Raw genomic sequence first — 14,947 nt, forward strand, 5'->3', positions numbered from 1 at the left:
TGTCAGTCTGTCGGTCTGTCAGTCTGTCCTCAATTTTCGTGTCCGGTCCATATCTTTGTCATCCATGGATGGATTTTCAAATAACTTGGCATGAATGTGTACCACAGTAAGATGACATGTCGCGCGCAAGACCCAGGTCCATAGCTCAAAGGTCAAGGTCACACTTAGACATTAAAGGTCATTTTTCATGATAGTGCATTTGTGTCAGGTCCATATCTTTTTCATCCATGGATGGATTTTCAAATAACTCGGCATGAACGTGTACCACAGTAAGACGACGTGTCGCGCGCAAGACCCAGGTCCGTAGCTCAAAGGTCAAGGTCACACTTAGACGTTAAAGCTCATATTTCATGATTGTGCATTGATGGGCGTGTCCGGTCCATATCTTTGTCATTCATGCATGGATTTTAAAATAACTACGCATGAATGTGTGGCACAGTAAGACGACGTGTCGCGCGCAAGACCCAGGTCCGTAGGTCAAAGGTCCTAAACTCTAACATCGGCCATAACTATTCATTCAAAGTGCCATCGGGGGCATGTGTCATCCTATGGAGACAGATCTTGTTTCCCTTGTAACAATGAGCCATTAGAAAGGCGATCATGAGCATTTTGACGTGTAGATCTACTGCTTCCCGGTCCGTATTTTTGTTTCAAAAATATTTCTTATCAGTGATTGACTGTCTTTTGGGCAAGTGAGAAATCTATCAGAAAAAATCTTACTTCAAAGCTCAGATGCAAACCGTTTACGCACAGCAAGCGAGGAACGGGGTACAAAACATTTTTCGCAGTGCATTGTGCCAGTTAAAATAACGATACAAGCGGTCAGAACAGGCTAAATGGAAAATAACAAGACTAAAAATTAATTAATTAATTCTACTTAGTTACTTACAGGTTTGCTATTTAATTTTGCTTTCAAACAGCGGAAATGTACGAAAAAAGTATGGATCGGATAAATAAAGAAAGCAGGAAAACCCACCTGTGCCCGCTCATATTGCTAAACTTTTCGTCAGTGCTTGACACTTGGTGAGACTGATTAAAAATAGATGCGCTAAGATCCTGCGCAATTCACTGACTTGGGAAACCAACAACACATGACGTCAGCATACAAAAATAACATAGTTTAACTGTTGGAATACACATGTAATGGTAGCGGTTGTTTATGTTTTCATTTGACAATTTCCGGTTATTATTTTACATTTTGAAGTTCATTTTTTTGTTCATTACATATTCGTCAAAACTATTTATTGCAGAGCTCATTAATGTTAATTTTTCGCATGCAAATGAGCTCTGCAATAAACAGTTTTGACGAATATGTAATGAACAAAAAAATGAACTTCAAAATGTAAAATAATAACCTGAAATTGTCAAATGAAAACATAAACAACCGCTACCATTACATGTGTATTCCAACAGTTAAACTATGTTATTTTTGTATGCTGACGTCATGTGTTGTTGGTTTCCCAAGTCAGTGAATTGCGCAGGATCTTAGCGCATCTATTTTTAATCAGTCTCACCAAGTGTCAAGCACTGACGAAAAGTTTAGCAATATGAGCGGGCACAGGTGGGTTTTCCTGCTTTCTTTATTTATCCGATCCATACTTTTTTCGTACATTTCCGCTGTTTGAAAGCAAAATTAAATAGCAAACCTGTAAGTAACTAAGTAGAATTAATTAATTAATTTTTAGTCTTGTTATTTTCCATTTAGCCTGTTCTGACCGCTTGTATCGTTATTTTAACTGGCACAATGCACTGCGAAAAATGTTTTGTACCCCGTTCCTCGCTTGCTGTGCGTAAACGGTTTGCATCTGAGCTTTGAAGTAAGATTTTTTCTGATAGATTTCTCACTTGCCCAAAAGACAGTCAATCACTGATAAGAAATATTTTTGAAACAAAAATACGGACCGGGAAGCAGTAGATCTACACGTCAAAATGCTCATGATCGCCTTTCTAATGGCTCATTGTTACAAGGGAAACAAGATCTGTCTCCATAGGATGACACATGCCCCCGATGGCACTTTGAATGAATAGTTATGGCCGATGTTAGAGTTTAGGACCTTTGACCTACGGACCTGGGTCTTGCGCGCGACACGTCGTCTTACTGTGCCACACATTCATGCGTAGTTATTTTAAAATCCATGCATGAATGACAAAGATATGGACCGGACACGCCCATCAAAGCACAATCATGAAATATGACCTTTAACGTATAAGTGTGACCTTGACCTTTGAGCTACGGAGCTGGGTCTTGCGCGCGACACGTCGTCTTACTGTGGTACACGTTCATGCCGAGTTATTTGAAAATCCATCCATGGATGAAAAAGATATGGACCTGACACAAATGCACTATCATGAAAAATGACCTTTAATGTCTAAGTGTGACCTTGACCTTTGAGCTATGGACCTGGGTCTTGCGCGCGACATGTCATCTTACTGTGGTACACATTCATGCCAAGTTATTTGAAAATCCATCCATGGATGACAAAGATATGGACCGGACACGAAAATTGCGGACAGACTGACAGACCGACAGACTGACAAGACTGTTCAAGAACTATATGCCTCCCTTCTGGGGCATAAAAAATCAAAATTACTTTTTTGGCATTTTTTTCCCCCTAAGAATACATTATCATTGCAGGGATATAAAGTAGCTATTTTTATTTAGGGGCCCAGACTGTCAAAAATAAATGTTTAACATTAGGTATATGGGCAATTGCTCAAATAATTTAGGGGCCCAGCCCAAAATCTAGGAGCCTTGGGCTACTGCTAAGTTATATCCCTGCTTTGTAATAAATTTAAATGTATATTGCTCATGAATCCATACTGTATCCTAGATAAGTGGACTTCAAAAATTATGCATCATAAAAATCTGAAAAAGGGAAGTAATTCTAACAAACCTGAAGACAACAAAGTTATTTCTATCTTAATATGCATCATATGTTATGCTTAATAAATGGACCAAGTTTGAAAGAAATATCTTCATTCTTTTTCAAGAAATATTAGTTTTTATGTCGAAAGCCCGATCAGGCAATGTTACCAGCCTGTTCTATATCAATAAATCTACGTCATATTAGCTGCTTTCATCAGCAAAGTTTAACGAAACATTTTTGGAAAATTTTGGACAGGTAACTGGATTACATTCACAACTTCCAAGAGGCATACAGGACTTTTTCAACCTGTCTCATGGGGCCGATTTTCGGCCCTATTCCCAATGCCAAATATGCTCCATTTTTCCCAATCTGGAGCAAAAAATTCCCAATCCAATGAAAAATTTCCCAACTGAAATCAGTTTAACTTTCTGTTATTCAAAGATAATTCTTGCACAGTAAGTTTTGTTTGCCAACCCTTACAGAAGCAAGCCTCTGTGGCGTACATGCTGCATATTTGCTGTGTATATGCCACGAACACAGTAGTACGCCAGAGGAGTACATTTTACATACACCGCATGCCGCGTACTATTTCGACGAGTACACAGCATGTACGCAGGAGGTCACTAGTACACTTCAAGTACGCAGCACAGACTCGGAAAATTTAAGGAGTACACTGCATGTACGCAGGAGGGACTTGTACAAGAAAATAGTACACTGCATGTACACCGCAGATACTTTGAAATTTGTGCAGTACACTTCAAATACGCGGGAAAGACTTGTACAATTTCTTTTGGCATTTATACTTAGTTTTTTTTTTATAAGTTAAAGTCTGAAGTAAACTTCATATATGCGGGAGGGACTTGTTCATTTTCTTTTTTTTTTTGGAAGCAAGAACTTGATTTCCGAGTAACTTTTATCTTAATAGCATAGAATAATTCAGATTACCGGTATTCTGAACAATGAAAATTTGCCAAACTATTTGCAATGTTCATTTGTGAAGCTTACATCTTAGTGATTTCTGAGCTGCACCTTGCATGCAGTGTAAAAATATATTCTTTTTCATTTTGAATTAATCCTGGAGCTTTCTAACTTGGATAATTGAAAAGCCTTATTTGAACTTCGTTGCATTACATTTTGTAATACATGAAATAATTACCAAGATAATGCCTCAACAGCGCCTGAATGAGAAGAATTAATAGCTCTCACTGTTATTTGAATACTCTTAAAGGTCCAATACTAAGGAAAGTGAACATTTTAATTTCTTTTAAAAAGCACAGAAACTATTTCATTTTATTGGAAAATGAAAGTTGGTATGTAGAAATTCGAAATAAATCGCAGTATATGTACAATTATTTTTCTATGAAGTATGAAGGAAGTTAAAAAGACCTGGGGGGTCATTCTGTCGATTCATTGAAATTTCAACATAATACACATACATTTCTTTGAGTTCCAAAGACCTTCTGTAAATTTTGACCTGCCAATCTTCATTATTTAGTGTCTTGCAGAAGTCTATGCACTGGCTATGAAAAAAATTGCCAACTCACTTTCCCTTAGTAATGGACCTTTAAGCAAAACACCATTCTATCATGTTTTATAAAGGCTTTAATGCTCATTATGTTAACTCATTAAGGCCTCACCAAATTAAAAAGTTGTTCATCGGATTTGCCGCTTGTATATTTTCAGAACGTTTTTGGCTAATTGCGCTCGCCCCATTGGAAAAAATCAATCCAAAATATTTTGGTGCGCTACTTTTAACGGACGTAAAAGTGTATAAATGCTTATATAATTCCAGTCCTAAATTGTTCTCAGATGGATTTTAATCAAAATAAATACATACTACGCACACCTCGTCTATAATAAATCATAACACTTATATTTAGTTGCATTAAAGTTGTTTCCCCTTGATGCAGTTACGCCATTTTCTTCAAATGTTTACCAAATTACATGCTACAAATATTGATTTATTTCATTGAAAAGTGGATGAAGAAAAGCATACTAATTTATTTGATAACATCAATCTACATTATTTTGGTAAGGGTAAATACTTACTGATGCATGTCACTTATCTTTTTTCTGTTTTTTTCTGTCCACATGATCAGCATTTGCATACGAAAGTTGGTGGGGTAAGGAATTTACATTATCACAGCAGTTTCGCCACAAGAGTACACAGCATGTATGCAGCAGGAGTACAATGCATGTACGCCGCAGGACTCGGGCCAGGAGTACACAGCATGTACGCCGCAGGAGTACACAGCATGTATGCCGCAGGGGTAGTACACCGCAGGCTCATTTGCATGTGAAAAGTGTATGTGCCGCGTACATGCTGCGTACTATTTCCCGCATACTAAATTCCTCCAGCGTACATCCTGTGTACTATGTAGTCCACAGCATGTACGCAGCAAGTAGTACGCGGCAGAGCTCATTTGCATGTCAAAAGTGTACTACAAACATACTATCGGTGTATGTGCGGTGTATATCCTGCGTACTATTTAAAGCCCTTGATTTCAGTACACATCATGTACGCATCATATACGCTGTATGTACACAGCAGGCCTTTTTCTTCTGTAAGGAAAGGAAATCAAACAAAATGTTGGAAAAACCAACTTGTTTTTATTTTTAGTAACATGACCTTCTGCAGCCTCGGCAAAAATTAAATACAAGATTTTGCTGATGAAATGTATGATTTGTATGCAAAAACCTCTCAATATGCATAAAAACATAAATATTAATTGAATAAAGTACCCATAACATGTTGACAGGTAGTTCCATTATTAAAATCAATCATCATATTTTTGCGACCCCAGTTTTTTCACTCAACATACACCCACTTTTGCCTTTTCTACTACAGGGTTAGACACTAACTTATTTGAACAGGGTGCACAAAGGAATCTGTACCTTTTAAATGTTGGGGTCCTCCAGGTTTTGGGATCCCTCTTAATATGATATATGAAAAAATCACAAGAAATGTCAAAACAAGTCAAGAATTCTTATTTCAAGTTTATAGCATATAGATGCTTTACATGCATGCAATCTTTAAGCATGTTAAGCATCTGTTAACTGTTGATTTTTTATTATTCAGGACCAGCACTAACTTTCCACCTTAGGTACATACATATTTTAACTGCTTATTAGCAAAATATCTTACAATATTTTTCAAACAGAAATTAATCTTTATTTTTATTTATCATTGACCAAAAAAAAACAGGTATCCTGACAGCACACCATCTTTTACAAGTTGGTGTTCCTCCTCAAAATTTGGGATCCTTGGGCCCCCCGGGACACTGTTAGTGTCTAACCCTGCTACAGTCCATAAAATAAACAAACGTGTTTGTAAACTTGGACGGATCCAAACGGAAGGGGAAGAAGCATTTTACAGAAGTATTTCAATGGCAAAATACAATACATACCATAGCTCTGACCAACCTATAAACCGGGCAAGTCTATTTTATAAGTACATCAACACGGCTGACCTATTTAAATGAGCTGTATTTGGGAAATTTCAGTTATATTTTTGTAAAAACAAACTGTAAACAAAAGTTTAAAGATGACAAAATTTAATGAAGAGTTACTGTATTTTTTGGCAATATTGGAAAACAATATCCTGGAAAAAATAAATTCTCAAAATTTCACAAGGGGATAATGTCTACCAGTAAAATTTGAAACTAAAGATTTAAATTAATAAATATCAATTAGAAACTCACTTGATTTGTTGATTTATTTTCCCAACCAATTTTGACAGTTTACCATGTCAAATATTTCCAATATGACCAGGGGCCCTTTTCCCAAAACCCCCAGAAAAAGCCCTGGCATAACTCTTCATAGGGAGGTTCAATTAAAAACAAATATACACCATTGTCTTTGTCTCAGTGATACCTTTCACATGATATAATATAACACTTCCATTTTTACTTCATGGTTCATACAGAATATCAGAGACAAAATTCAAGTACTTTTCAAGGACTTTTCAAGGACTTTTTACAATTTTTCAAGCACTATTTTTTTTCAAAACCACGACATAATCTGAACAACTTTTATTATGTAATGCAAAAAATAAAACAACCATTACTTGTCATACCATTGAAAATGACGTAATTCGATTATTAGATTGATGTGATTCACTATTTTGCTGAGGTTTATCGCTTTTCTTGTGATTTTTTAGCGCACCCCTACTAATGATACCTCAAAATTTTGTCAAACGACGTACAAATACACTTCGTTCTGTCTGCTCTATAGGGCTTCAGCCACTTTTATATTCGTCTTTTGTCTCCCGCTTACTTGAGTAAACATGTTTCTTTTCTTACTCATTTTAATTCACTGGAAACACTCGCAAATAGTTAAAAATTGCGAGTTATTATTCCTCGTACTTTTTTAACGGAAACGGAAACATGCAAACGGTGATACAGTAGAAATAGCACTCTGTAAATATCGATAAAGTGTGGCCGTAGACCACTATAATAGCATACGAGTCAGTGTTCCCACTCAGATTTTTTTTCAGGGGTAAACTTACCCCCTGGGTACAAAAACTGGGGGTAAAACACAATTTTTGGGGGTACGAAATTTGCCGTGAAGCCAAACGCCGAAAGCTTCGACTGCGACATTCTTGCAGACGAGACAGTTCCCGGGGACCCGGATGCAGATTGGTAACCGTTTAATAAGTGTACATTCATTTACCAATGCGTTAAAAGATACAACTCGTCTACATTTTTTGACGTCAGAGAGCTGTAAGCCAATCGATTCGCAGATGACGCACTGCGGCAGTATTTCCCAGGTTTATTTTTGTACACATAGCGTGGGATTCCAGCTTAGCGGATTCGTCCCCGGCAGTTTCGTACGCGCGCGATCTCGCACCGGGTAAAAATACTTGCGTGAATTTTATTTTTATTACGTTATTTACGTAGTATTTTACGTGAGTGGGAACTCTGCGAGAGAGACGATCCTGCAATTTTACGAATTTATTTTCATTTTCTCCGATTTATTTTAAGCCTTAAATTCTTTTTGCAAAGCAAAGTTACGGAAAGAATATTTTCAAGGAGGGAAAGGTCAAATTCAAGGAGTTTTTTTCAAAATTCAAGTACTTTTCCAGGTCTTTTAGGGTTTTTGTCATTTTCAAGGAGTTTTCAAGGACTACCATCATTTTCAAGGACTTTTCAAGGCCTGTGCGAACCCTGTACTTAACAAAAGAAAATGCTACTTTATATGCGTATGGGTGTAAAACTGGCAGAATGGGGGGGGGGGGGGGGGGGGGGGGGGGGAATTCAAAAATTAAAAAAATGTATAGGTTCATGGCTTTTTTTTAGGAGTTGGGGAAGGAGTAGCTGGGCGCTGGTCAAATAGGGAAAAATCACGCGAAAGAGGCCAATTTGGGGAAAATTCGCAATATTATATCCATCATGTGATACTGCTTTTACAGTGTATAACATTAGTCATTAGATTTTTTACAGCAATTCAGATTTTAAGTTATCCTGTTTCAGGGATCAAATTTAATTTTTCCCCCACTAACAATGCAGTGCCATTTTTTCCACTAGCAACATGGTTGGTTCCACTTGGTTATTTGGTTTCATAATAAATGTTCAGCTCCGTTTCCAACGTTTTCACGGTTAGGACAGGCCGGGACTTTCTAGTTTCGGTAGAAACAAACCAAAGTACTCGATGATTTTTGTTAAACATGGTAACACACATTAATACAAAATCTTTGCTGATATTTTTAACCAGGTTTTCAACGAAAACCTGAGTTATTAGATTGGGGTAGATGTCGGTCGGGCGGGCGGGCGGCGGCGGCGTCAAACTGGTCTTTCCGGTCAATAACTTTTGTTTCGGTAAAGATATTTGAATAAAACTTGGTATGTATGTAGCTTATATCAAGACAAAGGCTGGGGTTGATTTTGGGGTTTCTGAGGTCAAGGTCAAGGTCACTGTTACTTAAAATAGAAAAAGGGTTTACGGTCAATAACTTTTGTTTCGGTAAAGATATTTGAATAAAACTTGGTATGTATGTAGCTTATATCAAGACAAAGGCTGGGATTGATTTTGGGGTTTCTGGGGTCAAGGTCAAGGTCACTGTTACTTAAAATAGAAAAAGGGTTTCCAGTCAATAACTTAACTTAGGAATGAGCTATCATAATGAAACTTGGTGTATAGAAAACTTATATAAAGTTGTAGCTTGGGATTGATTTTGGGGTTTCTGGGATCAAGGTCAAGGTCATTGTTACTAAAAATAGGGTTAGGGTTAGGTTTGGGTTAGGGTTAGCATATCTTCTACATGCATGGAGGGATTTTGATGAATGTTGGCACAATTGTTCACCATCATGAGACGGAGTGTCATGCGCAAGAACCAGGTCCCTAGGTCTAAGGTCAAGGTCACACTTAGAGGTCAAAGGATACAAGAATGAAAACTTTGTCCGGAGCATATCTTCTTCATGCATAGAGGGATTTTGATGTAACTTGGCACAATAATACACCATCATGAGACGAAGTGTCTTGCGCAGTTCCCTTCTTTAGAATTACTTCCCTTTGTTGTTACTATAAATAGATTATATTGTAACTTTTTCATTACTAGACGTAGGGAAAAATCGAGACCACTTTTCTGTAGTACAACATGCATGTTACATCCAATTTTGAGATGTATTTTGACCAATCTCTACCTGGTAAGGATTTCTGTGTGGACTTACAATTTTTTTTTTTTTTTTTTTTTTTTTTTAAGATTAACTTCCCTTAGTTGTTACTATAAATAACTTATATTGTAACTTTTTTATAATTGACCGTAGGGAAAAACCAAGACCACTTTTCTGTGGCACAACATAGTTGTTACTTTCTAATTTTAGGTGTATTTTAAGGTATCTCTACCTGGTAAGGAGTTTTTTTGTGGACTTAGAAAAACAAAAGAATTACAATGATTACTAAACAACCACAAAATTAAAATTACATCTGCAAATAGTCAGGTGCTAGAGTAAAGAAATTTGCTTTGACGGGCGTATATTGTGACATTCTGGCACTCTTGTTTATTCTTATGAAAAGTGTTGAAAACCTGGTTTCGTGGCATTGCCGCATTTCTTGTACAAAACTGTTATGATATATATCAACACAGAAATCTCTATAGAGTTTCATTAGAAAAAAACTGTTGCGATATATATCAGCACAGTAAAACTGTTCCGATATATATCGCAACATTTTTTCTCTATTGAGGTCCTATCAAGGGAGTATAATTTTTTCCTTTCAAAGAAAAGATGATTTTAGCTCCAATTTACAGTTCACAGAGAAAGAATTATCACAAACACCTACATTTATAAAGTACAAGAATAAATAAACTAGAATATTTCAAAAACTCGATAGTTATCGCCAAATTCAGAAATACATGAAATATATGAAATTCTGAGATTTCTCAATTTGATTTTTTTTTTTTACAAACAAAACAACAAGTTTTACAATATGTTTGGCCAATGAAATGCAAAGATTTAAAACCAATGCAGAAATCTGTTGGATACTTTTATCTGGGGAACACATTTTCTAAAACAGAAGTTTTAGTGTTTCAGTCAGCGAGGCGCAGAAAGGGAATCAAAAGAGTAAAAATAATAATAAACAAATTTAAATGAAAATAATATATAAATTTTAATGATAAAACTATGCTATATAACAGTTATAATATGTAATGCTTGTGTGTTACGAGGATATATCAGAGCTAGGGGTACATCTCGGTATTTTTCTCTGCACATATCTGTCTCGACCTACCGGCCTCGACGATATCCGCAGAGAAAAATACCCTCGATGTACCCCTAGCTCTGATATATCCTGGTAACACACTCTCACACATACTATAACTATTACTTATTTGGGTTTTACGGCGCACCAACACAGTATAGGTTATATGGCGCCAAACAGGACTACAAACTTTGGTTCCACATCTCATTTACATCAAAATAAAAACATGAGGTATGGAATCAAAATTTGCATATCTGCTGGAATCACAGATTTACTGCAAAACCAAGTGTTAAGACCCTGTTTGTTGCCTCTTTTGTCTTACGATCATGCAAGGGTAAGGCAGTGGCATAGGCGTAGGAGCAGGGGGGGCAAGCTAGGAGTGGGGGTGGGGGTGGGGGGGGGGGGGGGCCAAATTGGCCCCATTTTGGAAAAGAGATATAACTTGCAGTCTAATATAACATATAATTCTTTCAACCTGATTTCTGATTTGCATTTGGCCTTGTCTCTTTCCGTAGTGTCAGTACTGAAATCTGTAAGCGCCACGCCAAGGATTGTTTGATTACTTTTATAAAATTAATATATCATTGAGCGCAATCACTACAGTTCCTGCTTGAGCGTCTGCAAAATCTATGTAGGCCTAACTATTAAGCCTGTTTACGCATGTAAATGTTATGTATTTTTTTTTGTTTTTCATTGTCCATTCAAGGGAAATGATATTTCCGCAACTTTATATTACAATTAGACAAATGCAGCGCTAATTGATTGTATGTCCAGGGCTTCAACAGAAGAATGTAAAAAATGGCACACTTAATTAGAACAATACATAATATGACTGATTAAGACAGTTCAGTGCCTGGTCCAGAGTTCCCACTCACGTAAAATACTACGTAAATCACGTTATAAAAATAAAATTCACGCAAGTATTTTTTACCCGATGCGAGATCGCGCGCGTACGAAACTGACGAGGACGAATCAGCTAAGCTGGAATCCCACGCTATGTGTACAAAAATAAACCTGGGAAATACTGCCGATGTGCGTCATCTACGAATCGATTGGCTTACAGCTCTCTGACGTCAAAAAATGTAGACCGGTTGTATCTTTTAACGCATTGGTAAATGAATGTACACTTATTAAACGGTTACCGATCTACATCCGGGTCCCCGGAAACTGTCTCATCTGCAAGAATGTCGCAATCGAAGCTTTCGGCATTTGGCTTCACGGCAAATTTCATACCCCCAAAATTTGTGTTATACCCCCAGTTTTTGTACCCAGGGGGTAAGTTTACCCCTGAAAAAAAATCTGAGTGGGAACACTGCTGGTCGTATGTGTATCATCAGAATAACTCAATGATTGCTAAAACATAGGTCTAGAGGCTTGAGGGGGCCTATAGCCCATTTGGCCCCAGTACAAGGATTTGAGTCTTTGTCATGAATAATGCACAGAGGATACCTTGCCGCTACCCCGGCCCCCCAAACCTCAGGTCGAAAAAGGTTTGGCCCCCCCAAAGTTAAACCCGCTCCTACGCCCATGAGTTAGTGATGGGACATCGGTTGGAAAATTCCAACCGATTATCGGTTGGAATCGGTTAGCAAACCGATGCGCTGTATCGGAAAAATAATCGGTTGAATGTTATTTATTTTCATACTTGTTTATTCAGATAGTCATGTCTTTAAAATCACTGTTTTACTTAAAATTCATATGCTCTTTTGAAAAATAAAGAACTACCATTAATCAGATGTTTTAAAGCTGGTTCCTGGTAAACAGAAACTTGTTTAGTAATGACTAATTAGTTGCAGACAGGGAAACAACAATAAATTGTAATCTGGTGTACATGTATCATAGACTCATAGCTGTCATTTGTGACAGTTGACTGGTATACATGTACCTGTAACATATCTAGCATACAGCAAGGAAGTACAGATATTTCAGTCTTTCTCTGGCTGACAAAAATAGTGATTGTAGAAAATCATTAAATGAATTCAGTTATTTTTCGGTAATATAAATATTTTCATACAATGGTTACCATAGCCTGACACTACTGAGTAGCACCATGTTCCAACTGCTTGTTGCTATGGCATATAACAATGTCATGAAGCTTGGTAAAAAATGATCAGATAAAAGTCAGAGTTTAATCTGTTTCTATATGTACACTGGTCAGCGGTACTGGGTAAACGGAATTTCAGCAGAAAAAAAGTCATGACAACTCGATGACAACTGCAACTGCATAAAAACACCAAAGTTCTTTCCATTGAAATTATATTATGGACATGGAAATTTGACGGCATTAGTGTCCAGTTTCAACAGATAAATTCCCTCGGGCATACCATTGTAAAATACGAAAATTTATCAAAGTTTCTCTAATTTATTTTGCCCCACTTTTATTGACGCTATGGACGCCGCCATGCTAACAGCTGTGCCTAACTGTAAGATGTTAAATCCATTTTCATTGGATAACTGAAACGAAATACTAACGTTTGATTGTCGGCATACTTCTGTTTTATCCGTTATGTATGCAGGTAGTCCGTATTTCGGATATTTCTAGGTAAACATAAATTCTCACACACCGATTTCCCTTCGGAAACCTTCGTTCATACCCGTGTAGATTCGTCCCCGCTATCGACTCTGAGAAAACATAATCGATTATCGGAATAGGTTGGACTTTTCTAGCCGTCAATCGATTATATCTGCTAATCGGCCCATCACTACCATGAGTGGTTCCTATTCTTTTCATACACAGATCGTCCCAGAACTATATGGGTCTCTGAGGGATCTACTTTCCAGATTTTATAAAGTGATACAAGTTATGTCAAGCCTTATATTTAGTACTACTGGCAGGGATAACTTTTATTTACGCTGTTCTGTGACTTTGGAACATGGTGGGGGTCAGTGAGGTTAGGTGCACCATAAATTGGTTTAAGCTCCCCATTGCTGGTTTTGCCACTGATCGTTCCAAGGCGGTGCCCCACAGTGTTCCTTTATTTGTTTGTTTTGTCCTTGTGTTTGCTTTGTGTGTGTGTGGTGAGCATTTGTTGATCGCGAGTTTGGGGAGGCTGCATTTTTATAATGTGACTTTCCCTGTTGAATATTCTTCCTTGATTTGTAAAAAAAACTGGCTCAGAAATTAAGCAATAAAGGAATAATAAAAGGTGTCGGTATTTGGAAGGTGTTGGATATAGGATAGCCAATCTTACTCTAGCTCGGTATTTGGGCAATGGGGAATAAAAAAAAAACCTGAAAAGTCAACCTTTGGGGAGAGCTGCATGATTTAAAAGAAATTTTCTGAGGGAAAGAGGCCTATAAACACAGGGGTCCGGCTCATGCCTAGGTCCAGGCCCTGCCCTATAAAAATAAACGGCCTCTATTTAGAAGGAAAAGAACCTGGAAATATTTCTTTGTCGCCACCAATACGGGCAATAGGAAACTCAGCGCAATGCTGAAGCTGCCAGAACGGTTCAGGCGTTAATGTGTGCAAGATATCGATAAAATTAACTTTCTTTATACCAGAAAACGAGCAAAAACTGTAACATTCCCGCTCTTCTGTCTGCAGACGACAAAAAGTCTATGTTACCAAACGCTTATTCAGTCAAATCTATCTATATTCTGGAGTCCGTAACCGGAGCTTGGGGACAATTTATTTATTTTGTAAGATAGATCTATATTTCTTTGCCTAGTTTAGGATGTAGATCTACGTGTTCTTAAATCTCATTGTTAATGTGTCCCATTAAGAAATGCCCAAATCTCATATTTTCCGGTAAATGATAGATCTACCTGGGGCTGGGCTTGATTTGTTTCACTGGTAAAGACAAAGTGAGTTGTTTGTTGTGCGGTGACAGAGTCAACGGTAAATCCCAAAAGAAGTCACATATTTGTTTTTCCCCAAACACCGCTCATATTTTCTCTAAAGAGTGTTGTTTTACACATATATCCCAATACGTTTTGCTAACGACCGATCCCATATCTAAATTACCTCAGAAACGACGTACAATTTGTCAAGTAGAACTTCACAATTCCTGTGCCCGCTATCTAAAGGTAAAGGTAAAGGTAAAGGTAAATTTTATTTATTGTCGCTTTGTGAAACAATAAACATAAGCTCTGCAGAGCTTTTGAGCGACCCTATTTTAAGAACAGTTAAATAAAATCTGGAAAGTAGATCCCTCGGAAGCACCGAGAACAAGGCAAATAGTGAAAATTGCAGACTCGGTTTGATTGAGTCTGTTCATGGGCAGTAATGGAAAAAGCAACACTGCCCATGCCCCCTAGCACCGGCTTAATCAGTATTCAATCTTCAGATCTAAATGAGTTGAAATCAATGATCAAAACCATTTATACCTTAACCCCAGCAATTTGCTGGTACCCATTTACACCTGGGTCGACTGAGGCAATCG

General features: G+C 37.4%; 1 protein-coding gene across 2 annotated transcripts in view; it reads right to left on the reverse strand.

The window, feature by feature from the left end:
- Positions 1-14,119, reverse strand: part of LOC123538618 (zinc finger protein 85-like) — a 108,703-nt gene extending 94,584 nt beyond the window's left edge. Inside the window, exon 1 of one of the 2 annotated variants that reach the window (XM_045322839.2) lies at positions 14,064-14,119. The gene's annotated coding sequence lies outside the window, so the exon portion shown is untranslated. Of the gene's footprint in view, positions 1-13,940 lie in introns of both variants that reach the window. The other variant, XM_045322838.2, reaches the window with a different exon arrangement.
- Positions 14,120-14,947: the final 828 nt, after the last annotated feature.

The sequence above is a fragment of the Mercenaria mercenaria genome, chromosome 18, assembly GCF_021730395.1.
Source record: "Mercenaria mercenaria strain notata chromosome 18, MADL_Memer_1, whole genome shotgun sequence".
Lineage (NCBI taxonomy): Eukaryota > Metazoa > Mollusca > Bivalvia > Venerida > Veneridae > Mercenaria > Mercenaria mercenaria.